The sequence below is a fragment of the Zootoca vivipara genome, chromosome 1 (genome assembly GCF_965207765.1).
Source record: "Zootoca vivipara chromosome 1, rZooViv2.hap1.1, whole genome shotgun sequence".
Lineage (NCBI taxonomy): Eukaryota > Metazoa > Chordata > Lepidosauria > Squamata > Lacertidae > Zootoca > Zootoca vivipara.
In genome coordinates, this window is record NC_142582.1 from 18,137,870 (window position 1) to 18,163,455 (window position 25,586).

Sequence of the window (25,586 nt, forward strand, 5' to 3'; positions counted from 1 at the left end):
ATCTTTATTTTTCTGTTGCAGCAGAGTCGTCCCCCCACCACTTGCAAGAAGGTGAGAGACCAAAAGGTGTGCAAGAACTTTTAAAGACTTGAAATTGCTTAACCGCTTAACTAAAGACCACTCAAAAGGCATCATGCATTAGGGAATATTTCCTAAATTTTGAAGGGTGAAGGTTTGGTTTTCTGCGGAGTGTGTGTCTGCTATGTGTGTGCACCCTAAAATGTTATAACACATTTTTTTTTAAAAAGAGAAGCAGTAGCCATGATGTTGACACAGATCTTCCATTACATTTTTCATATTCATCCCCTCTGCCACTACCCCACCCCCCCAAAACGCAAAACTTAATGTACAAAACTGTAATGGCCCCTATGCATTACAACCTGGTCAACTTTAAGACAAAAGCAACATGCTTGCAGAACAGAACAGCAGCTTTTACAAATGGATTTCTGCTGAAATCGAAATCGTTCCCTTGTTAATCTCAGCCTTCCATTCCAGGCCAACAGGCTATCCTGGCTTTTATTAGATGCAGTATAATCCGAAATAGAGGCTGAATAAAGTAATTGAATAGGAAGATAGTATAGTTTAGCCACCTCTCTCTCCCCCCCCCTCCCTTTGCTTTTATTCTCTCCCTGGGGGAAAAGCTCTTATTATTCTTTATGCTCAATCCAGTTGTTCCTTTTGGCAATCATGTAAATCCTGGCAACCATCTCACAGCAGAAGGAGAAGTCAAATCAGCAGGAAGTTTCTTATGAGAGCAACAGGCAGCCGTGAAAGAAGAAAACCCCCAAACAATCGCTCTCAAAAGAGTTGCATTTATTTATTTTTTTAACTCCTTAAGAGATAAAAGGAGCCCTTATTCACTGAAAACACTTAGATACTCTTGAGAATAGTGTGCCCTTGATAATTGGTTTCAGCAAAGCCGGCAGCCTCCGGGGGGGGGGGGGGGGGAGGATGCCATCTCTCCATTTGAAGCTGTTCCATTTCAGATCTGCGAAAAAAGAAGGAAATGGGTCTCTCTTGCTTCCTTTGTATTTTTCACACAAACGTTGACACCAGATTATGGGCAGGGATGACAATTAGGGTCCCTGGGTCAGCAGCATCCGAAAGCAGGACCAGGACGAGACACCTGCTGATGCCACAGGGTTGCCAGCACCTGGCAGACAAAAGAAGTCTAGGACCTGGAGAAAACCTTGCAGGAAGAGGGCAGAACCAAATGAGCGAGGTAGGGAAGGAGATGGGGGGGGGAGAGAGACTGGGAATAGAAAGTGTAGACCATCAAGTGACTGGGAGACCATATCCCAAACCTAAAACACCTGGGCACAATTCTGTGTCCAGGGCATCTGTCTACCAGCTCCATTTGGTACGCAGGCTGAGACCCTCCCTGCCCACAGACTGTCTTGCCAGAGTGGTTCATGCTTTAGTTGTCTCCCACTTGGACTACTGCAATGCGCTCTACGTGGGGCTACCTTTGAAGGTGAACCCGGAAACTACAACTAATCCAGAATGCGGCAGCTAGACTGGTGACTGGGAGTGGCCGCCAAGACCACATAACACTGGTCCTGAAAGACCTACATTGGCTCCCAGTATGTTTCCAAGCACAATTGAAAGTGTTGGTGCTGACCTTTAAAGCCCTAAACGGCCTCGGTCCTGTATACCTGAAGGAGCGTCTCCACCCCCATCGTTTAGCCCGGACACTGAGATCCAGCGCTGAGGGCCTTCTGGTGGTTGTGTGGCAATGTCCCTCCTTCCCATGTAATCAAGACTCGTGACACAGTGATTAAGATTTAATTGGGTGGTTAAGGCCACAACTTTATTAATTAAGCATGTTGAGCGGAATTGGCTTAGGCGTTGGAACCTAACAGACCCGTGTGTTGGAGTCCTTGAGAAGTTAACCACCAGAAAGGAGCCCCGCGATGTAGATCTACTAGAGCTCCTCCTGTGGCCACCGAAGGGGCGTGCCCTACGGCCCAGGCAACTCCAGGCTCAGGACCAAGCGTCGCCCCCGGAATCCTTTAACGGAATTACTTCTCCAAATTTGGGCAGCTGATGACGTTCTGGTGGTTCCCTCACTGCGAGAAGTAAGGTTACAGGGAACCAAGCAGAGGGCCTTCTCGGTAGTAGCATCCACCCTGGGGAACTCCCTCCCATCCGATGTCAAGGAAATAAGCAACTACCTGACTTTTAGAAGGCTACCCTGTTTAGGGATGTTTTTAATGTTTGGTGTTTTTTTTCATGTTTTTAATATTCTTTTGGGAGCCACCCAGAGTGGCTGGGGAAACCCAGCCAGATGGGCGGGGTATAAATCGTAAATTGTTGTAGTAGTTGTTGTTGTTGTTATCACCTGTTTGATAGTTCCTGGCGGGCAGTGGTTGCGCTATTACAGTGAATCCTGATGCAGTGAATGCTAATATAATTTTCCCCAAGAGCCATTGAATTAGGCAGACCCGACAGCTTTGACTGAAACCCAGAGTGTCTCGGAAGGTTTCTGGGTTTGTCTAAGGTGGTGTGGTTTCTGTACAAGGTGCCCCAAGTCAAAAAGAGAACTCCCTGCCCCGCCAAGAACTCTGTGGCACCTTTGTGCCTCTCTCTCTCTCTCTCTCTCTCTCTCTCTCTCTCTCTCTCTCTCTCTCTCTCTCTCTCTCTCTCTCTCTCCCCTTTGGACAAATGTCTGCAAAAAGTGAAACTAATATCTCTATACATCCCATAAAGGAAAACGCCAGTGGGGAAAGGAGAGTAAACCCCACAAAGGGGTCAAGGAAAGGGACGAAAGGTAAGTCAATCTTGTCATCAAAGCAGGGCCAGCCATTCCATGAGGCATGGTGAGGCAGTTGCCTTAGATGGCAGATGGAGGCATATTTGGGAGGGGCAGCTGGTCTGGGCCCTGTGGAGCACAGCACTTGTCTCCTTGGCTGCCACTTGCTCCTCTCCGACTTCCTTTTGTGGTCTCAGCGGGGCAAACTCTCAGCAAGGGAGTTTTAGTGAGGAGGTGGGAGGCAGCATCTTCCGATGGCTGGGATCACCGGGGACAGGGGACAGATTTAGGCCGCTCCTCCATGTTGTCTCCAAAGGCGCGCCTTCATTCTGTCCCAGATTTGAAGTTTGAAGTGTCCTGCCTATGCTGGTTACGGGATTGGATTTTGCTGAAAAGTACAGATTTATTAGATCTGGAAGTCCATGATAATAGATTTGGGTGGCATGCATATTTATAGCATATTTATGGAAAACAAATATATTTAAATGCAGTGCTGCAACAGGAGCAAAACCTCCCCTGTATACCCTTGACACTGGATAACCCAGCCCTTATTAATAGGGGTGGCATTGTATTCCGAGAGCACAGAGATGGAGTGCATATCTTTGTAGTACACAGACATTTAGGACACATGCTATACTTGTTGGCATTTTGACAGTTAATCGAGAATAATAAGGATTTTGCACATTTTCCATTTGGGCAGGCTGCAGCTGTTTTTCTGTGGGCAGTGCCAATTGTAACACCAGCACTGCAACCACTGAGCAAGGCTGTTGCTTGGATCCAGTCCCCCATTCTCCTCTACTAATAGGGGTGTAAATGTGTGCACAAAATTCCAAATCCAGAAGAGGATGTGCCTGGTGGAGACTGCTTCCAACTCTGGATTCCTCTTGCTCCATCAGGGCTATAAGAGATGTATTCATTAGGCCCCCATATTATCTGCTTCCAAACCTGCCCAAAATAGGTCAAGGTAAGATACGAGACTCTTAAGCTTCACCTTTATGTTAAAGCATGTCGTGCAGCCATTAATTACAGATGGCATAAGGTCCGCATTTGATACCTATTTTGCAGCAATCATTATCATACAAATTAAACTAAGCCACTTACATTCTCTCAAATAAGACAAGGGAAAACTTACAGGTCAATGTCCAAGTGGGGTAATTATTAGTTTAAAGATTTTATTTTAAAATGTAGATCTGGAGCATCTGACTTCAGTGATGAAATCGCAGGGCATGCAGTAGAACTTGAGTTTCAGCACATGATCTTATATTTAATTATGTCTTTGTTGTCAAGTGATAGACTCATAGTGGTGGAAGTGGCCCTGTGGTCTAAACCACTGAGCCTCTTGGGCTTGCCGATCAGAAGGTCAGTGGTTCGAATTCCCGCAACGGGGTGAGCTCCCGTTGTTCTGTTCCAGCTCCTGCCAACCTAGCAGTTTAAAAGCATACCAGTGCAAGTACAGTGGAACCTCGGTTTACGAACACCTCGGTTTACGAATTTTCAGTTTACAAATGCCGCGGACCCATCTGGAACGGATTAATTCACTTTCCATTACTTTCAATGGGAAAGTTTGCTTCAGTTTATGAATGCTTCAGTTTATGAACAGACTTCCGGAACCAATTACACCCATGCTTCGGGTTAAGTACGCTTCAGGTTGAGTACTCCGCAGACCCGTCTGGAACAGATTAATCCACTTTCCATTACTTTCAATGGGAAAGTTCGCTTCAGTTTATGAACGCTTCAGTTTATGAACAGACTTCCGGAACCAATTGTGTTCATAAACCGAGGTACCACTGAAGATAAATAGGTAGGTACCACTGTGGCGGGAAAGTAAACGGCGTTTCCGTGCACTCTGGCTTCCGTCACAGTGTTCCGTTGTGCCAGAAGCGGTTTAGTCATGCTGGCCACATGACCCGGAAAGCTGTCCGTGGACAAACGACGGCTCCCTCGGCCTGAAAAGTGAGATGAGTGCCACAACCCCATAGTCTCCTTTGGCTGGACCTAACCATCCAAGGGTCCTTTACCTTTTGCCTACAAATGTTATCTAGCCCACCTCTCTGCTGGTGGAGGAAATCCACTGGATTGCTAAGAGATGGTCATGATGATGAGCCTACGCTTAAGAAACTTCAAATGAATGAGAGCCTACCACCTCCCAAGGGAGTCTGTTCCACTGCCCAAATGGTCTGTACTCTCAGGAAGTTCGTCCTTATGTTTAGGGGAAGGTCTGCATGTCAGTGGTGGAGCATATAGAAGGTCCCAGATTCAATCCCTGGAACCTCTAGGTAGGACTGAGAGGAACTCCCTGTCTTAAACCCCCCAGAAGGACCACTGCCAGCCAGTGTAGGCTGCGTTGAGCTAGCTGGACCAATGCTCTGACTCTATATAAGGCAGTGCTGAAGCAATGATTCTTCAACATAAACTTCACTGCACTGTTCATGCGGTTCAGATGCCTGATTATCGTCTTCCAAAGCAACTACTCCATTCCCAACTTGAAAATAGAAAGCAAAATATCAGTGAACAACAAAAGAAGTTTAAATACGCTCTCAAGGCAAATATTCAAAAATGCAGTATAAGCACAGATAATCCACTGGTCTGCGAGTGCTCCAATTGGAGAACAGCCTTTACTGAAGAAGAGCGAACTCAGGATGGAAGGGAGAAACATGCTAAGAGGAAGGCACGCTTGGCAAACCCTTACTGTGATCAACTCCCACCCGGAAACCTATGTCCCCACTGTGGAAGGATGTGGGGATCCAGAACTGGCCTCCACAGTCACTTAGAGACTCACCATTAAGACTGTGCTCATGGAAGACAATCTTACTCGTCTAGGAGTGATCACCAAAGAAGATGAAGATATAAGGCAGCTTCTGATGTTCCTATGTGTAGTCAATCAATCAATCAATCTCCTTTATTGGCATAAAAATGTCCATCATATACATGGATCAGAACACAATACAGTTAACTAAACATAGTAGGAGATACTTTAGGATAAAACTGCCCAGACATCGTGAGGTACGAAAATGGCTCTTAGGACCTATGGTGATGTAATTTCATGGTGCCACTCAAAAATCTTGCCATATTCTCCACAATGTCATTACATTACAGTGGTACCTCGGTTTATGAACACAATTGGTTCCGGAAGTCTGTTCATAAACTGAAGCGTTCATAAACTGAAGCAAACTTTCCCATTGAAAGTAATGGAAAATGAATTAATCCGTTCCAGATGGGTCCGCGGCGTTCATAAACCGAAAATTCATAAACCGAGGTTTTCATAAACCAAGGTTCCACTGTACTACAATTGTTCAGCAGATAAGACACCCTAGAAGAGTCAGGGTATCATATATTTTTGCATAAAATGGGCAATAAAATAAGACATGTGATGGATTCGACCTGTTTTGTGCCACAAGGGCAGTATCTTTCAGAGTATGGGATTTTTGAGAATCTACCTTGCAAAACTGCAGGCGGTAGTGTTGACAAAATCCCCTTTCTTATAATTTCAACCAATTGGTTTGATTCCTACCCCACCGGGAGCAACAGAATACAGATCTGCTCCTTCATCTAGGTGACTTCAAATATCTAAATATAGATAATCATTTCCTCTTTCCACTTAAGTCCACTAAGGTCTCAGAACTTTGTTTTATTCCTTTTCCTTTTAGCGCTGAAGGTCTTTATTCCCCAGTTTTAAAGCATTTTATTCACTTGTTTTGCAAATGTAGCAGATAAACCAATTGGATGTAAAATACCCCCCCCCCGTACTTATTTTCACACATCTCCCCAACATTCAAAAACAATATTTTGCATTTAGGTGTTCTGTGTCAATAAAATTAGTTTGAACAATGAATAATAATAATTATTATTATAATACCCCGCCCATATGGCTGGGTTTTCCCAGCCTCTCTGGGTAGCTCCCAACAGAATATTAATGAACATCAAACATTAAAAACTTCCCTAAACAGGGCTGCTTTCAGATCTCTTCTAAAAGTTAAATATTTATTTCCTTGACATCTGATGGGAGGGCGTTCCACAGGGAGGGCTCCACTACCGAGAAGGCCCTCTGTCTGGTTCCCTGTAACCTCACATCTCACAGTGAGGGAACCGCCAGAAGGCCCTTGGAGCTGGACCTCAGTGTCCGGGCAGAACGATGGGGGTGGAGACGCTCCTTCAGGTATACCGAGGCCGTTTAGGGCTTTAAAGGTCAGCAAAAACACTTTGAATTGTGCTCAGAAAAGCTCCACTAGTTCAAGAGGCAACTTCTTTTCCACAATGGTCTACTGGTTCCTCTGGGAAGCCCACAAGCAGGATAGGACCAGAATAGCCCTCTGCTGCTCATGATCCACATCAACTAGCATTCAGAGCCTCTGATCTTGGGAGCTTTGAAATTGCCAGCCTGCTTGCAATTTCTTCAGGCTGGCAAAAACGAGAGTGTTTTTGTTTTCTATTTAACAAATGCTGGAGATTTTCATTCACATTTCAATACTTAACTGGTCTCTTGGTATCCATTACAATATTGTCACCAACTGCTGGAACACTACCAATGATTTGTTGTCAAAAACAGAAATTTCAAAAGCCTGCGGGATTAGTTGGGTCAGAAATTATGCACTGTGCTTCATTACCATATTACTGAAATTACATGCAGTCTAAACATTGTGTTTTTCCTCTTGATATATAATCACATCATGTTAAGATTTGATTCCAGAAGACTTAGCTAATTAGTTTTCATCATCTTCAGCTTATGTTTACGTTTCCTTCTAGCTGCTTGCAAGTCTCATGCCAGTATTTTTCAGCGGAGTTTGTCAAAAGTAGTTAACCCTGTCTTTGCTAGTTGTCTCGGGAGAATCTAGTGCTCTGGGTACATTCCACATATGGAAGCCTTTTTCATTTGGGAGGCGTTGCTGTACTGGCAATTGCCGCTCATGAGCACACAGTATGCAATACACTCCTGAACCTCTCTTGTTTATAATACCATTATGGGATACATGACTGCTAAGTGTAATAAAAAGAGTGTCTTAGGCCCCATATACTGCTTCACCTTTCATTATCACACAAAGTAAGGGATGAGGAACCGAGTGCTTCCTGATAGCAGATGACACCGAGAAGATAAAGTGATCCCCCTATGTAGCGCCATACAGTCCTATGTTGCCAACATAGGACACGGGTGGCCCTGTGGTCTAAACCACTGAGCCTCTTGGGCTTGCCGATCGGAAGATCGGCGGTTCAAATCCCCGTGACGGCATGAGCTCCCATTGCTCTGTCCCAGCTCCTGCCAACCTAGCAGTTTGAAAGCACACCAGTGCAAGTAGGTAAATAGGTACCGCTGCGGCGGGAAGGTAAACGGCGTTTCCATGCGCTCTGGTTTTCGCCACGATGTTCCGTTGCGCCAGAAGCAGTTTAGTCCTGCTGGCCACATGACCCGGGAAACTGTCTATGGACAAATGCCAGCTCCCTTGGCCTGTGAGATGAGCGCCGCAACCCCATAGTCGCCTTTGACTAGACTTAACTGTCCAGGGGTCCTTTACCTTGACTATTTATCACACAAGGTGGAAGTTGGTGTAAGAGTCACCGTTGTTGTTTTTTTTACTCAGCTACATGCCTGCACATGTCTGAATACTGTTAATGCAAGTTAATAGTGTGAGAGATCTCCATTAATGTGCGTAGGAGGAAATCATAGGTTGGATCCCCAGCGATGAGTAGGGCTGGAATGCAACCGCCAACAGCAAGGACCCTGTTACCTCAAGCATCCTTGCAGAAGGGATGAAACTCTCTCCTTGTCCACTTCCAGCCTCTTCTTTTCTCCTCTGCAAGCTAGTGGAGCAATTGCTCTGTCGATGAAGTTGCTTTGGGAGAAAGAAGAATCTGCATCCTTGGAAATGGCTGGGGGAGAGAGGCCTACCCCCACCAAAAACCCTTGGAGTCACAGGATCATAGCTGCATAGGAATCTGCCTTATATTTGCCATTGCTAGTGCTCTCTCTCTCTCTCAATATATATATATATAAATTTTATTAAATTTTCTGATTTCCATTTCAAAATGGAATATATTCCTGCGTATAAGACTACTTTTTAACCCAGGAAAATCTTCTCAAAAGTCGGGGGTTGTATTTCTTATATGGTGAGTATATCCCAAACTCTATATTTTACTGGAAAAGTTGGGGGTCGTCTTATACGCCGGAATATAATTTAAACAACCTTAAACCTCATTTAAACAACCTTAAATCAATGACTTCCCTTCTTCTCTTTTCCTTGGTTCATTTTGCATACCATACATCCCTGCCTATTTTATATGAACTAAACCCTTCAGTGTTCCATTATTACATCTGTCAAAACTTACTTACACTGTTGAATTTATCTTAATGCTACCAGCATTTTTAAATGAACACAATTTTCACCTATATATTCAGCAAGCATTTTCCAGTCTTCTTTAAACGTACACTCTTCTTGTTCTCTCATTCTATATGTTACATCTTCAAGCTGCGCATTTCCATCTGTTTAAGTTGCCGTTCTTCTTTGGTTGGGACCTCGCTCGTTTTCAATTTTGGGGCTAACAAAACACGGGCTGCTGTAGTAGCATACATAAATAGTCTTTTTTGACACCTGGGAATTTCCCTCTGAATTACCCCCCTCCCCCCAAAAAAGACTCTGGTTTTTTTAAGGTACTTTTAAATATTTTCCCCCAATTCATTATATATCATTTCCCGATACTCTTTTACCCTTTTGATCCATCTAGCTCAAGAGACGTTTTCCCACAGTCCAGTTCTGTAGGACTGCAGGGGAAACAGACAGTGTCCAGAGTGGAAGCAAAAAGCCCAGGTCTAGGGTTCAGATGCCATGCTAAATTTATTGAGATTAATCAAAAGTGGAGGAAGCAAAAACATGCAAACACCTCATCATGGCTGTGCCAGGGATGAAGGTGGGGGCGCACAACCCCAGGCTCATTTTTGTCATGATAAACTATGTCTTGTGACATGGGCTTAGCCAGGGGAATGCAGGGGGGGCAGCTGCCCCCCATCAAGTAAATTAATAAAAAGTCTTAACTAACTGACCAATTGCATTGCAGATAATTTGGTTCTGCCTGACCCCCCTAAAATAAATCCTGGCTACGCCCATGATTTCTGGTTTCTGAATGCAGTCGATGGCTGGAATTCTCTGCAACCTCTTCATTCACCCCACTGAGGTCATTGCAATGGCCCCCTCCTTACAAGCTATTATGTTGCATGCCATTTTATCATCTAACTCTTTAGTCCAGATGTTCTTTCCTGGGGTTTTCCTTACATTCTCAGATCATAGCTGCCAACTCCCGGATTGAAAAATCCGGGATCAGCAGCGGCGCAGTATCGGAAGTCGCGTCTACGCATGTCCAGACATGTGTAGAAGCGACTTCCGGTGCCGCCGCTGCCCGATTTTCGGTGCCCAGACATGGGCAGAGCGGCACCGGAAGTCGCTTCTACGCATGCCCAGACATGCGAAGAAGCGACTTCCAGTGTCAGGCTGCCCGTGTCTTCATGTCTGGGCACCAGAAATCGCTTCTGCGCATGTCCAGACATGCGCAGACAGCCGGGAGCCGGGACATGGCTGCTGGCAGGAGCTGCATTCCAAATCCGGGGGATTTACGGGATATAAATCCATTCGGGATAACAGCGGAAAGCGGTAACAAAATACGGGGGTTTCCCGTAAAAAACGGGAGACTTGGCAGCTATGTCTCAGATGCCTTAGGGCAGGCATGTCCAACCGGTCGATCGCGATCTACTGGTCGATCGTGGGACTAACCACCGGTCGATCCCGCAAAACAACAACAAACCTCAATAACTTTGGGTCTTACTCCCTTAACAAAGCTCAACAACTTTGGCCAATCCAGTGGGTAGATCACTGCTAGTTTTTTAATAGTGGGAGTAGATTGCAGTCTCTTTGGAGTTTGACATGCCTGCTTTAGGGGAATCCCCTTGCTTTCCCCCTTTTCCTGCTTAATATTCTAAGTACTTGACACAATTATATACAGTACCGGTGTTTAGAAATAAATGCACTTGACACACATATAAGTGGATGCTAGGCTAGGCCCACGATACATAATTACAGTTTGCATCACTATCACTGAATGTATTATTAGAAGGGAAGTTATGACACTTTCAAATCCACATTAGCATATCAAAGAATGTGCACTTAAATTGGAATGCGTGAAATACATTAAATTTAACACACACACATATAAGGGATCTGCAGATTCTATCTATTCATGTAGTTTAGAAAGAGATTTATCTGAATGACCAATTTAAGATGCCCCCCCCGCCCTTTTCCAACCAAGACGCATAAGACACTCGCAAGACCCGTTGTCCCTTGACATGTAGGGGAAATGACTCATACACATGATGTCATACAATGAAATAAGCTCCGGCTATTCCTGTCCACACTGCAGGGTGAGAGAATTCACCCACCAGCACAGTATGATGCAAATGAGTCGTGCCATAGCATGCTTTGCAGGCTCTCCTCATAAACTTACAGCAGAGCGGAGGAATCTCATCTCCCTCCCCCAGGACTGTATTCCATTGTGGGAAAGTGGTACTATAATAGTACCATCACACACACACACACACACCTCACTTCATTTTCATCCTGCATAGTGAGAAAGGGGCTCTCTCATGTTAGGCAAGAAGGCTGCTGAAGCAAAACGCTTTGGCTGTACTTTACCAACCTGACTGACTTTTGCTACGGCCGTTGAAGAAACTTCTTCACTTCTTCCATAGCCACCGCAGAAGGAAAGCAGATTGATGAAGTAGGAATGGTGAACTCGTCTTATGACAAGTGACCACGACTGCTGGAAGAATAGTGGAGGGAACAGAATCAAGCCAGTTAGGGTGGACAATGGGCTGGTTTGGGGCAAGGAATGTGGTCTAGGGTGGGTGGAGAGCCTCAGGTCCATTGGTGTAATGTGGCCATTAAAAAAATCAACAAGCGAGTGAGGAATGTCTTTCTTCTCATGCAACCAAGCGCAGATGGTGAGAGAAAAACACATGACATTGGGGACTGGACCAAAAGCACTAGCCCCGCTCCGCACCCTACATATTTACTCCCTACATGCAAGTACAGTGGTACCTCGGTTTATGAACACAATTGGTTCTGGAAGTCTGTTCATAAACTGAAGCGTTCATAAACTGAAGCGAACTTTCCCATTGAAAGTAATGGAAAGTGGATTAATCCGTTCCAGACGGGTCCGCGGAGTACTCAACCTGAAGCGTACTTAACCCGAAGCATGGGTGTAATTGGTTCCGGAAGTCTGTTCATAAACTGAAGCGTTCATAAACTGAAGCAAACTTTCCGATTGAAAGTAATGGAAAGTGAATTAATCTGTTCCAGATGGGTCCGTTTGTAAACCGAAAATTCATAAACCGAGGTGTTCATAAACCGAGGTTCCACTGTAATGCATAGAAAGGTCTAATATATAACCCTAAACCTAAATAATTGTGCAGTAATATTTGTATAGTGGCTTTATTTGGAGAGTCCATTTTTTGCAAAACTAATGAAATAGTGACTATATTTTCAATGTGCAATGGCCAACACAATCTGTCCTGGCACATACATGCTAGCAGAACAGGTCCTTGCCATCAGGCTGTTGCTATTACCACGTCAAAACTGCTCGTTTAAGATACAAATATTGTCTGTTTTCAAATATTATTTGTTAAGTTGCGGTTTATGTAGTGGGAATTACTGAGCTGATATCCCACATCCCGGATGCATTCCCCATATGTGTGTTATTTACAGTGTATTTTCATTGTTGGTTAAATTGCTTGTCGGTTTTCTGACACAGTAATTAGATTACAACAGATCAGCCTCACTTGATGAGAAGCAAATGTTCGGGCCATGATTGCTTGTTTAAGCAAATCAGTTTGGATTGAAAATGAAATATTGGTGATGGCTTACATTTAAATTATCAGCAAGCTACATTCAGCTGAGGCTGGAGTCCTTACTATGAAATAAACCCCACGGAATTTAAGAAGATGGGAAGAAGAAGAAGAAGAAGAAGAAGAAGAAGAAGAAGAAGAAGAAGAAGAAGAAGAAGAAGAAGAAGAAGAAGAAGAAGAAGAAGACCTGGTTGTCATGAGCCCGGCTCTGGCTGGGGAGGGTGGGGTACAAATAAAAAATTATTTATATTATTTATTTATGGGCTGTGGGGAAATCCTGGCAGGATATGTTAGGAGAGGAGGATGGAAAAGGTGCCAGACACAAGTTAAGAGGCTGTCCTATATAAAGAAAGTTGCACAAGTAGATTTTTAAAAGCAGCCATACAATAAAAGCAGCTAAAATTACAACAGCAGGAGCTTTCATCGCAGAGAATTATGGTACCATGTAGCTGTACTGTACATCCGAAACCCAGTAGTAATCTGAGCATTCTGGGATTCAACTTGGAACTACCATATTAGTATATAAACCCCAAAGAATCTCGGACCAATGTACTTAAAAGACTTCCTTAAAAATTAACATTTTTTGAGCTACTTTTAAGGACAATCACCCAAAGTGACACTGGATATGTCCGGATTTCCCCAGACATTTTTAGCAATTTCCGCCCAGACATTCCTTCCAACTGCAGTATTCTGGCTATGTCCGGGACATTCTGGACATATGGCAACCCTTCCTCCCAGCTACTGCCAGATGTCCCAGCTAAGCAGGGAACATCAAATGAGGCCTCCATCGCCCCACTTCAGGATAGCATGCATGCCCCACCAACCGGGGAGGCATGTGAGCCTGAGTTGGACAGCGAGATGGTCAAACAGACTCAGGTCCCATCAAGGCAGTTTCATTTCAGTACAAGAGAACAGGGAGTGTTGCTACGACTGCCATGAAACGGGAGTGTGTTCCCTCCATTTCCCTGAGGGCAATGTGGTTTTGTTTGCCTCCCCGTGACAGCATAACCGATTGTGATTGGTTATGCAGTATTGTGACATCCTTGCGTTCCGCGTGCAATGGTGGATTTGCTAGGAACACGCAAATGAGAAAGGCCAGGCAAGAAAAATGGCAGCAAAGGAATAATAGATGGAGAGACAAGAGTTGGGAACTACAGTGGCGCCTCGCAAGCGAATTTAATTCGTTCCACGAGTCAATTCGTTTTGTGAAAAATTCGTCTTGCGAATTGCGGTTTCCCATAGGAATGCATTGAAATTTCTTTTTTTGCCCATAGGAACGCATTAATTAAATTTCAATGCATTCCTATGGGAAACCGTGATTCGCAGGATGAATTCATTTTGCGAAAAATTCATATTGCAGGGCATTCGTCTTGCGAGGTACCACTGTACTTCAAACTGCAGGGATGTGGGGGAAGCCCTCCTTAGATGTTATTCTTTAAAAGCTTCATACCCACCACCAAAACTCTCCACTCATAAAGTTTTGGGAATGAAAATTTGGCACCAGCTTAATAAAAAACAAACTCAGTAGCAGGAGCTCACAGGATTTGGCATGTGAGCTGAAAAGCTCAGCGAAGAGTGGATTGAAGCGAGGCCTTTGATGAAAGAACTATATCAGAGATTATAAACCTGCTTGCCAAAGTGTCAAGTATTCCTGCTACTGCCAGAGCCACCAATTTTCTTTTAGCTCAACAGGGAGCCCAGCTGATTCAAGATGCCAAGGGCCCCAGTTCAATTTTTTGCTGGAACGGATTCCTCACAAAGAAAGAAGAATAATCTCTTGTTTGATGTTTACTCACTTGGATACCTTTCCATATGCTGTTTGCGATTTTTATTTAATCTTGCTGGATGCTCTTGTGCATTAGCTGATATAGTCAAAATATCACTTCCCTTCATATATTTACTATATAAAGATTACAGTCCTATCCACACTTACTTGAAATAAAACCTCACTCTTCTATCAGGAAGGAGATTGGGGTTGAAAGACCAAAGGAAAGTTTGGGTTCACGGAAGCCAAATTGCAAGATAGCACAGTATCCTCTCCTACAATATGCCAAACAAGAACATATTTGCTGCTCAAATTATGTCTTGGACTTTGTTTTATTTTTAACATATTTGCATTGTGTTTTTATTGGGAGGAATTCAGTGAAGCAGTGTGGCAATTGTTCCATCAATGGAAGCTTTTCAGCTTGCCAAATGAAACAACCCCCCCCATCTCTTCTCCCTGTGGGTTGTTCTGGGGGTTCTTCTGACACACACACCCGAGCCAATTGGGGGGGCATAGGGGTACATGGGTGAAGGAGAGAGGGGGGAAACCCTATTGCACTAGCAGAATTCCTTGTGTGGGCTTCCACTAGCGGGACTAGTTAGCTGAATCCCACTCACTGTATTTTAATATACAGTGGTGCCTCGCTAGACGAATTTAATTCATTCCACGGGTCCTTTCTTATAACGAAAAATTCGTCTAGCGAATCCCATAGGAATGCATTGATTTTTTTCTGAATTTTTTTTTGCCCATAGGAACGCATTAATTGAATTTCAATGCATTCCTATGGGAAACCGCGATTCGCTAGACAAATTTTTCATAAAAAGAATTCGTCTAGCGAGGCAACCTCCGCTTGAAAAATCCTTTCGTTAAGCGGAAATTTCGTTAAGCAGGGCATTCGTTAAGCGAGGCACCACTGTACAGTAGTTTAATTGTATTTTACGACACTTTAATTTCTAAATTGCTGTAAACCACCATGAGTAGTGCATAGGCAGCAGAAAGTGGAATTTCTCCTTCCCTCTTTCAACTATAGCAATAAAGCAGTTGCTGAGGTGCCATGCGGGAAGAAACTGTGAATTACAGCAGTGCTTTTTAAAAACCATGGCAGGCGATAGGTGTGAGCTGTGGGGGTTGGAGAAAGAGTCTCATCTCTTCCAGAGATCTAGTTACAGGTAGGTAGCCGTGTTGGTCTGGCGTAGTCGAAACAAAATAAATGTTTTTTTTCTTCCAGTTCACCATCACTGCTGAATAGAGTTAGCACTATTATAGTGTTAGCAGTGGGGGGGAAAGGCTTTTCATTGTTGTTTGGAAGTACCCACTGGCAAAAACTCTGATTTTATTTCGGATACAAAGGATTACACCATTGTAACCGTATATTCAACAATGTGGATTGTTAAGCGATAACTGGACCATTTCTGAAATCATTATTATACTGAAATTATCTGGGTTTTATACCTAAACCAACCTAGAGACGATGGGAATCTCACTGTCACTCTGCATTCACCAAGACATAAAAAGAACCCTAATTATGTCCAAAATATTTACTGCCATGTATTCTGTTCAACACAGCAAAGGATCAATTTCATCTAAAGGCAAGCAGAGTATATTCCACATCAACTTATGCAAAACAATGACCTTATTTGATTCAAATGCAAAACTGCCCATTCCTATTGCAGACAAAATTCATCAGGGTAAAATGTTCAATAGAAAGATTACATTTCCAGTGGGGCAGAAAGGTATTTGCCAGTGTCTCGTAATGGCTTGGATATAAACATCCTGGATTTCAATCGGCACAAAGACAGAATAGCAATAATCTCTTGGAGAGGTTCTAGCCGAGTTCTTTGTCGCCTGTAACATTATGCAGGCTCCCCGCCCCAATATATTACAATAAGATCTTGAACAATTTTCAGGAGGAAAGAAATAGAAGGAAATAGCCTTCGAGTCATTTTCACGTCAGAAATGTGATGTATTTAGTGATGTCTGCCTTGCCTGATAACTTTGCAACTGGAAGGTGAAGGTTACATCATTCACATTATTTCCAGCATAAATGAAAAGCACCGAATTCTTTGAACTGGAAGTGTTCCATCATTTCTTCCACCCTCTACAGCCCACCTCCCATTATTGCGACAGCATACCAGCTCTCTGGTGCATTTGATCCTTGCCTACGAGAAGTCATTTGTCTCCTTAATGGAAATATATGAAATTTGCTTTAACAGATTTTACGGGTTTGAATGAAAGGTCCCTTCGAACGTTTCATAAATGTCCATTTTGTGAAACGTGCACAATTTGAGCATTTTTAATAAAAGAAGGTTTTGTTTTGTGATGTCGCTTAGCAATGACGAAAAAGAGAGGGTCGCTTGAAAGACTGGCAGATGCCTTCTGGCCAAAGAATCTATGCTATAAGAACAGCCTGTATTTTCACAATCAAAGAATATATCATCACTTAGTATCTGGAAAAGATAGGATTTTCATCACGCTGCATTGTCTTGGCAGAAGGAAAATGAATGGTTGTCCACTACACAGGCTTGCAATGTATGGCCCTGTTAGTACTGGGGAGCAAATAGCAGTTGCATCCCATGGGTGGATCACATCGCGACATGGCACTACCAATTCTCCAATGGTGGTTGTGTGGTGACAGCCCTACATTCTTATGTATATAGGAAGAAATCCTTATGTAGAGGAAGGACCAGTCATCCCATGTAGCCGCTTTAAGATTCCTCAGTGGGGCAGATCTATGTAAATAACATTAACTAGACCATTCTCAGCTCAGTAACAAATGTGTGTGTACCTGTGCGCAGTTTACTTTGTTTGAATCTTTGAAAGCTAGAAGAAATAATGGATATTCACAGGGCAGTGTCATGGAAGCAAATGCATTTGAACTCAACAGAACCTGCTTCCAAGTAGACATGATTAGGATTGTACTGCACAGCATTTTCTGTATACAGTACGCAATTTAGATTGGCAGACTGCAAAGTGAGTGTCACAGCAATATAGGTGACAGGCTCTGGCAGATTGAGCGGACGAAAGTAATGGTGGGTACAACGATCAAGAAGGCAGTTTCTACATATGCTGTAGAGGGAAGTGAGGGGCAGATGGGGCTCGTCAACTTGGGAAGGTAGCCCATCTAGGAGAAGGAAAACTCTGATCCTAAACCTCTGCCACCTTGCAGGATATATTTGGGAGAAGAAAACGCTACACAAATCCAGAGTAGAATCCCTAAGATGGTTGGATGGTGCCATGTACACCTCCTTCCGGCAACTCCTGCAGCCAAGTGGGTGCCAAATGTATTGCTGTCCTTTCCTTTGGACCACATCAGTGAGGCCGAGAGTGGGGTCTTTTGTAATAATAATAATAATAATAATAATAATAATAATAATAATAATAATATATTATTATTATTTATACCCCGCCCATCTAGTTGGGTTTCCCCAGCCACTCTGGGCGGCTTCCAACAGAAAAATAAAACACAGTAATCTATTAAACATTAAAAACCTCCCTAAATAGGGCTGCCTTCAGATGTCTTCTAAAAGTCTGATAGTTGTTTTTCTCTTTGACATCTGATGGGAGAGCATTCCACAGGGCGGGCGCCACTACCGAGAAGGCCCTCTGCCTAGTTCCCTGCAACTTGGCTTCTCGCAACGAGGGAACCGCCAGAAGGCCCTCGGTGCTGGACCTCAGTGTCCGGGCAAAACTATGGCGGTGGAGACGCTCCATCAGGTATACTGGACAGAGGCCATTTAGGGCTTTGTATGGGGAGCCCAGAACCTCCATACACACTGCCTAGTCTTGCACCCTAGGGAGTCACTTCACTCACCCTAGGGAGTCACTTCGACTTCACCCCTGGAGGTGCACTCCATTGTCTCTCAAGACAGACAGATGGCAACCAATTATTGGAGGAATTTTTTCCTGTGCTATACAGTACTGAACCTAGATGAACCACATCCTTTGTGCATGTAGAGGTGCTGTTTCCGGTAACCAAAAGCCTTGTGCAAAAAGGACCTTTGCCTCTGTTACCACCTGTGCTTTTATGCCAGCACTTGAGCTAAAGTCATTTTCCTGCAAAGACCAATACAAACTGCTCTTCTTCTAAGCATAAAGGCTGCACATATGAAGGCAGACTGACAGACAGGACCGATTGACTCCACAGGACTCTCACAACACTGAGAGTTACTGTGACCTGTGGAGATGGCACCTATTGTTAGAAGCATTTACTGGATAAAAATTTGCCAGCAAGAAGAGAATGCTAACTGTTCTGAGCATACGTACCGGCAAAATGTATGTTGCATGCTGGAAAACACAGCAGCTTTTCGCCTTCTGTTGCTTACTTTATCCCCTTGAGGTTGGGAAGGAAAGACCAATATGACGAAGGGAAAATATGATGTCTTGAAATTTATAGGTTTAAAACCATTCACCTTAATAGACTGGGGGGGGGGGACCTCTCTCCTTAATTTTCCATTCCAATCCAGATTCCCAGTACTCTGCGAATTAGTAGACAAGAGCTTGAAACAAGATCTCAAACTGATTTTCGGTTTGTGAAAGGGGAAACTGTAAATTCTAAACTAAAGAAGCTCGTCCCTTGCAAAGATCTTGATTTTCTTCACTAAAAGTGAACAGCAACCCATGCATTGTGGATGAAGCAGCAGCAATGCAACACTTCCATTAAAAACAGGGCTGTATTATATTTTGAACTATCAGGCATGTTCCCTTGCCTTTCTCACTGTCAAATGCAAACTAATGGGAAGGGCAGAGAATAAGGGCAGAATATACAGTAGATTCTTTAAATTGTTCCTTTTCTGCCGATCTTTTTGCTGTTTTCATTCTTGCTTTTAGAAACCACTGCAACAGAAGAGGTTTAGGGGCCTTTTAGGAAGCTTTCATTTTCTCGCCTCTTAACCACATAATAGGAATAAAATTAGAGCACCGTACTTGCTAGACCAGAACCGAGGAAAGGGGAACTTGGTCTTGTATTCTTTGAACCCGTGTAGGTCAATTTTCTATAATGTTCGGCAGTGAATCGCTCTTAAGTGCTTGCCCATTCATGAGTGTATGTTTTTCGTGGCAAAGGTTGCTAGATTGCAGGAGTATTCATCTCAGGAGGGACTCGCGATTCACCATCACCTTATTTTGACACTAAAGAAGGAAATGTGTATCAAGCAAAGGAAATAATAGGGGAAACGTATTAACGGTGTAACAAATATAAAAGGAAAAGGAGAGACTAGAACAATAATAACAATAATAATAGGAAAGTAAGACTTTTACCTTGTAAGAGGAGGCTGGCCTATCAGTTAATGTTTGTCGGTGGTTCCCTGAAATACAATGAATGGTACTCAGAATTTAGAGCAATGCGCAGTGGTGCACTCAGAAGACATGCATAAGGTACCCGTGCCTGAAAACACACACAACTGAAGAATGTCCCTACTGTAGATTGTTCACTGGCTTTGCAAAGACAGCAAAACATCAGTTCTGCACTATTCAGAAAGGTGTGAGTAGGTGTGAAGACTTCTTCCAGACAGGGGGCTTATATTGCAAATAGGTTGTTCAAATCTGTGTTTTTTTTCTATGTGCACATTTGACATGCTCAGTTCCACACATTGCTGGGTTTCCTCAGTCATGGACATTGCTTATTCTGCTGCTTCCCATCCACAACACCAGGCAGAGCTTGATGCGGTGTACCCAGCTGTTGATTTCCCCCCCTCTCCCGAGTCACTCTCCGCCCTACCTTCCACTGCCCTTTTTCTGTTCTGGGTGTACATGCAGGTATTTCTGAACTTAACAAAACCGTATCCTAGGAAGAGTGCAAGAGCAAATGTTACCAGTCCTAACCTGGGCGAGACCTAACAAAGCAATGGCGCACTAACACATCCACAACACTGTTGTGCACACCGACCAGGGCGGAAGGTGGCTGGTTGGAGCAGGGAGATCATTGCACCAGCCTCACAGTGCCTGGGTCCAGATGTCAGGGGGCAGAGGAACCAACCCCCACGGCAGGCTGCCAAGAATGGACAAGACAAGGAAAAGTCCTTACCATCTGCTTTTATTCAATATACACAAAGAGAGGCTTGTGAATGCAGCCTCTCGGAATAATGGTGTTGCCCCGAGTGAATCTCCACCCCCTCCGTCTCCGTCTCTTCCACTTCCTCATGAGTTATAGCTACGGGTGCTGCTATGTGCCCTCTGCCTTTGAGCTCTTTGCTCTCCTATTTTCAATGCCCGCCAGGTTATGGGAAAGGGGGAGTTTGGAATGCTTTCTAAAGACACTGAGTCCATGAGCTGTTGCTCCCCTGGTGCTTCTTCTTCTTCCTCCTCCTCCTCATCTCCCATTATTTCCCAGCTTTCCCCCTCATCTGCCTCTGAGCTGTGACCTCCCTCAAACCCCTGTTGTAATTCTGAACTGTCTCCTTCTTCTCTGGGAGGGTCAGGCTAGGGAGGTAATCTCCACCACTCCTCTTCTGCTCAGTCCCTGACACCAGATCAGGCCTGATGCTGTCATGTGATGGCAGGGGGTAGAGTTATAACTACTGGGGGGGACCTAGAGAAGTCTTTTGCTCCGGGTGAAGCCTCCAGAGGGGCGCCATTGAGACTCCCAGCCTTTCTCTCTCTCTGTGTGTGTGTGTGTGTGTGTGTGTACGCAAATATGCATTTTGGGGTGTGTGTGCTAAACTGGGCCTTTGACCCAGATGAAACAAAGCCTAGTTTTGCCCCTGGCAGTAGGACTAGTTCAGGATTCAACAGATCCTGGACTTGCCCAACACCTTCCTTGGAATGCCCCATTCCAGGACTTTTGGCTGCTGTTGCTGTTAACCTTAGTTCTTCTAGTTGGGATATTGTCAGGTATATTGACAGATAGATATACTGTATGCACATATTTACTCCATTTAGAAGATATATTCATTTACTACATTTCTAGTCCCTCAGTATATGGATGTTAATTATTTATTTGTTTATTTCATAAAAATTATACACTGCTTGATTGTTTAAAAAACCCTCAAATACGGTAGTAAAAAAAAATTAATCCAGGAGTCTTGCTGCTCTTTCAGTTCTGCTGCAGCTTGCTTTTAATGGTCTTAAAACAAATCTGTATCTACAGATTTATGGAGCAATAGGCAGAAATGCGGACAGTTTTCCTTCCTAAGGGAGGCCGTGAGCATCACAAAACAGGGTGACAGTGCATACCTTTGCCCCCTATGGCAAAATTTGTAGATCTGGCAGTGATTGTATTCCTTGGATGAGCGTTGTCAGTAAAGCTATGAAAGCTGTCAGAAAGAGTGACAGTAGTTGAGGATACCTATACAACTGACATGGAGATTATGGTGTCAGGTTGCACAATCCCAACCAGCAGAAATATAAAATGGCCCTGAAAATGTCTTCATATATCCTGCTGTCAACCTGCTTTTAAGCAAAGTGAGTTGTATCCGAACATTACAAATGATAGTTAGCAATTCACTCATGATAAACCCTGATAAACACTGGCAATATAATGAGAAGGAGCAGCCTCTTTAAGATTTGAGATATACTTTAACAATCAAGTGGAATATAAATTGTACAAAATATAAGTAACTAAATAACAGCCTCTATTGTTTACACAGATGCACTGTTCAAACTCTTATCTGATGAGAGATAAGAGAAAAATTCAAAGGTTTGATTATTTTCCTGAGACGAAACGGTAATCAATGGAATGAAGCTTAAAGAAAGGAAACTGGAGCAATTGCAGGGCGGGGCGGGGCGGGGGGAGAGGTAACTGGCTTGCTCAAATTCCTAATAATTTATACTAAGCATTAGGGGATTAGGGTTGGACATATTTGGCACTCTACCGTAGGTGTTGCTAGACCCTAACTCCATCATTCCCTGACCACTGGCCCTGATGACTGCAGATGTTGGGCGTCTTAACAATATCTAAGGGGCCACAAGTTCCCCATCTCAAGAGTGAAGGAAGACCAGCCCTATGATCAGCTTCAAAGAACTGCAAATGTCTTGTGCCCAGAGGAGGAAATGGGTCCGAAGATTGGAGAGTTTGCACCACGGGCAGCTATGGCAGTGCCCTTCTACCTTCTGTAAAACGTCCAGCCAAAGGCAGAGACAGCAGACAATGTCGAAGTGTTGTTTCTTTCTGTCCTTATCGAGAAGGGCCTCCCAGAAATGAACAGCAGCGACTCACCCTGCTGGTGGTTTTTGTTGTTGTTTGCTTGTTGTTTTCTTTTCTTAGAATGGGTGTCGGGTGAGGAGAAAGCACATGCTACTGCAACATTAATTGGCGCACACGCATCAGATCTCGGGGCCAAAAGCAAGCGCAACCAACCACGCCCAATAGCAGTAACCACACCCCTGTGTTCTTTTGTTGCCCGTTACTTGGGAGTCACACCGCTTGAATTCAGTGCGATTTACTTCCGAGTGGGTGGGTCACGTCGTCCGGATCAGATTTCGGGCAACCTGTGCTATGAAAAAAAACAGCAGAAATCCCTATCAGGACCAACATCCTCTGAGTAAATTGCATTTGGCAAGCGCCGCACAATGTAAGGATGCGCACTTTCAGCCGGCAGACCAGAAGAAGAGCAAGCAACGGGTTCACTTTCTGCTTCCTTCATGCAACCAAAGTGCGGAAAGCGGACTGCAATTCCCAATTCGCCCCGTTCGAGCTCATGGCATTCCCAGAATGCACCGTTCTTCCTCCTTTCACAAGAGGCTGAAGGCTTTCTTGACAGCCGGCAGGCGGGCGGTAACGATACTTTGCCGCATGGCATGCTGGGAATTGTAGTCCTTACCCTCCCCTTAACGAACTGTATACTGTACTACTGTATCTGAGAGATGTCAGCAAGTGGCTGACTCCGATTCCTTCGCTCCATTAAAAGCAAAAAAAAATAAAACCCCACACAGAAAAACAGTGGAGCAACTTAGTCCTGGGCCTCAAAGAAACCGCGCTTCCGCCCGTCGACCGTTTGAGGGCGTACGCACGTACGTCACCCACCAGTTTCTAGCCGCGCGCATGCGCCTCCATCCACGCTCCCCAACGCCCAGCTACGCAAGGGACGGCTGCTGCTGCTCCGTCCAGTCTCCTCGGCTCATTTCGGCGCATGCGCGTCTCGTCAGGTGATGCTGAGCTGTCTCCGGCGGAGCTTGCTTTGGGTCTCAACCGCCTTATTGGAAGCCGCTGCCGTCTCGCCCCTTCCCCCCACCCACCCCCGCCGCCCTTTGTGTGAAGGAGCATCTCGGAACAAAGTCGGCGGCGGCAATTTGAGCGGAGAAAAGCCCTGGTGACAGGTCAGCGCGGCCTTCGAGACCGCCGGTGGGGTGAGCCCCACCCGCTTCCTCCAGGCGGCGGGGGCTGAGGGGGGGGGGAGAGACTCTGGACGGCTTCGGAGCCGTGTGCCATCAAGAGAAACGGTCAGCCGGCTGTGACCGCTGAGGGTGCGAGGGGAGGGGGCGCGAGCGCACGGGCGTGCGCGCGGAGAGGAGGGGAGGAGCCGCGGGGTGGGCGACGCCCCGGAGCCGCGTCTCTTCGCCTTCCCCGCCCGCGCGTTGTCGCCGCTTTACTCTCAGAGCGGCGGGCGCTTGCTTGGCCTTCGGTCTGCTTCCCTCTATCTCCGTGCGCTTTTGCTTCCCGGCGAGCAGCCGTGTTGGCAGCAGCGAAAGTGTCTTACCGTGATGTGTATGTGTAGGGGGGTGTCACACCGGAATTACTTTTTTAAGACCCGGTTATTCACCGGGGCAAGACGGTTTGAGTATATTACACTGATCCCTCATCCAGGTCCAACTGCACTGGCTACCAATTGGTTTCCGGGCCCAATTCAAAGTGCTGGTTTTGACCTATAGAGCCTTAAACGGCTCAGGACTGCAATAACTCAAGGGCCTCCTCTTCCCATATGAACCCACCTGGACCCTGAGATCATCTTCTGAGGGCCTTATTTGTTTGTGTGCCTCATCCACAAGAGGTCCTAATGGTTGCAACATGAGAACCGGTCTTTTCCATAGTGGCTCCCCACCTGTGGAATGCTCTCCCCAAATAGGTTAGCCTGGCACCTTCATTATAAACCTTTAGGCTCCAGGCAAAAACGTTCCTTTTTAACCAGACCTTTGGTTGAATGACATTCAATGCCCTTTTAAAGTGTGTTGGGGGAGTTATTGGGTGGTTGTTGTATTTATTTTTCATTATGTATTTTGTGTTTTTGTATTGTGATTTTATCCTGTGAACCGCCCCAAGACCTGTGGGTATAGAGTGGTATATAGATATTATTAATAATAATAATAATAATATGATGCCCCCATTTCCTGTGTGTGGCAGCTTTTTCCACACCTTTTAAGCCTCCAGTTCTAGGCCAAGGCCAAGTTTATGCCCACCAGCATGGATGTTCTTTCCATCAATTAGGGCAGATACCCAACTCCAACTAAGGACCCAGGTGGCTCTGTGGGTTAAACCACTGAGCCTAGGGCTTGCTGATCAGAAGGTCGGCGGTTCGAATCCCTGTGACGGGGTGAGCTCCCGTTGCTTGGTCCCAGCTCCTGCCAACCTAGCAGTTCGAAAGCACGTCAAAATGCAAGTAGATAAATAGGAACCGCTACAGCGGGAAGGTAAACGGCGTTTCCATGTGCTGCTCTGGTTCGCCAGAAGTGGCTTTGTCATGCTGGCCACATGACCTGGAAGCTATACGCCGGCTCCCTCGGCCAATAATGCGAGATGAGCGCGCAACCCCAGAGTCGGTCACGACTGGACCTAATGGTCAGGGGTCCCTTTACCTTTACCTTTTACCCAACTCCAACTAGTCTGGAGTTGTTCACTTTTGCAGAAATAGAACCGGTAGGATCCAAGGGGTACTTCATTGCTATTGCTGCCTGCTGCCCATTTAATGTTTACAGCAGTCTCAAAGTTGTCACTGACTTTGGGGTGACGGTGCAGCTTTGTACTGCATAAGCCTTCTGTAGGCCAGAACCTGCCTCAGCTTCTGCCACTTAACAGGGCTGCCCCTCTGAAAAGCTGACAACACATTTTAGGTAGGGGCACAAGTTTGGTCAGAGCCCACTTCAGCCAGTTACAGCTTTGCAAGGGAAATGGGCTGTAATTAGGGCTGGGGAAATACATTTTGGCACATGAGGAGGACCCTAGAATGGTGCCTCCTTCCCTGCCAAAGAAGAAGGTGTCAAGGATGATTTAAAACAGGAAGAAAGATTGGCAATAGGATCTGCTGCCCGGGTGAGTGGTT

The 25,586-nt window shown here is 45.0% G+C and overlaps 1 protein-coding gene and 1 long non-coding RNA gene across 6 annotated transcripts in view; one reads left to right on the plus strand and one right to left on the minus strand.

Moving 5' to 3' along the window:
- Positions 1 to 792: 792 nt before the first annotated feature.
- LOC148687492 (uncharacterized) lies at positions 793 to 23,785 on the minus strand. 2 transcript variants are annotated; one of them, XR_015947120.1, is made up of 3 exons: positions 22,550 to 22,683; positions 19,654 to 19,700; positions 793 to 988 (listed from the first exon to the last, which is right to left on the minus strand). It is a non-coding gene; the product is annotated as an uncharacterized LOC148687492 (long non-coding RNA). The 2 variants fall into 2 exon arrangements; XR_015947133.1 differs by lacking the exon at positions 793 to 988 and adding an exon at positions 18,769 to 19,524 and having other exon boundaries at positions 22,550 to 23,785.
- DYNC1I2 (dynein cytoplasmic 1 intermediate chain 2) overlaps positions 23,477 to 25,586 on the plus strand; it is a 37,669-nt gene continuing 35,559 nt past the window's right edge. For 2 of the 4 annotated variants that reach the window (XM_088657617.1, XM_088657691.1), the window contains exon 1: positions 23,477 to 23,679. The gene's annotated coding sequence lies outside the window, so the exon portion shown is untranslated. The remainder of the gene's footprint in view (positions 23,680 to 25,586) is intronic. The other 2 variants (XM_035135371.3, XM_035135390.3) reach the window with 1 other exon arrangement.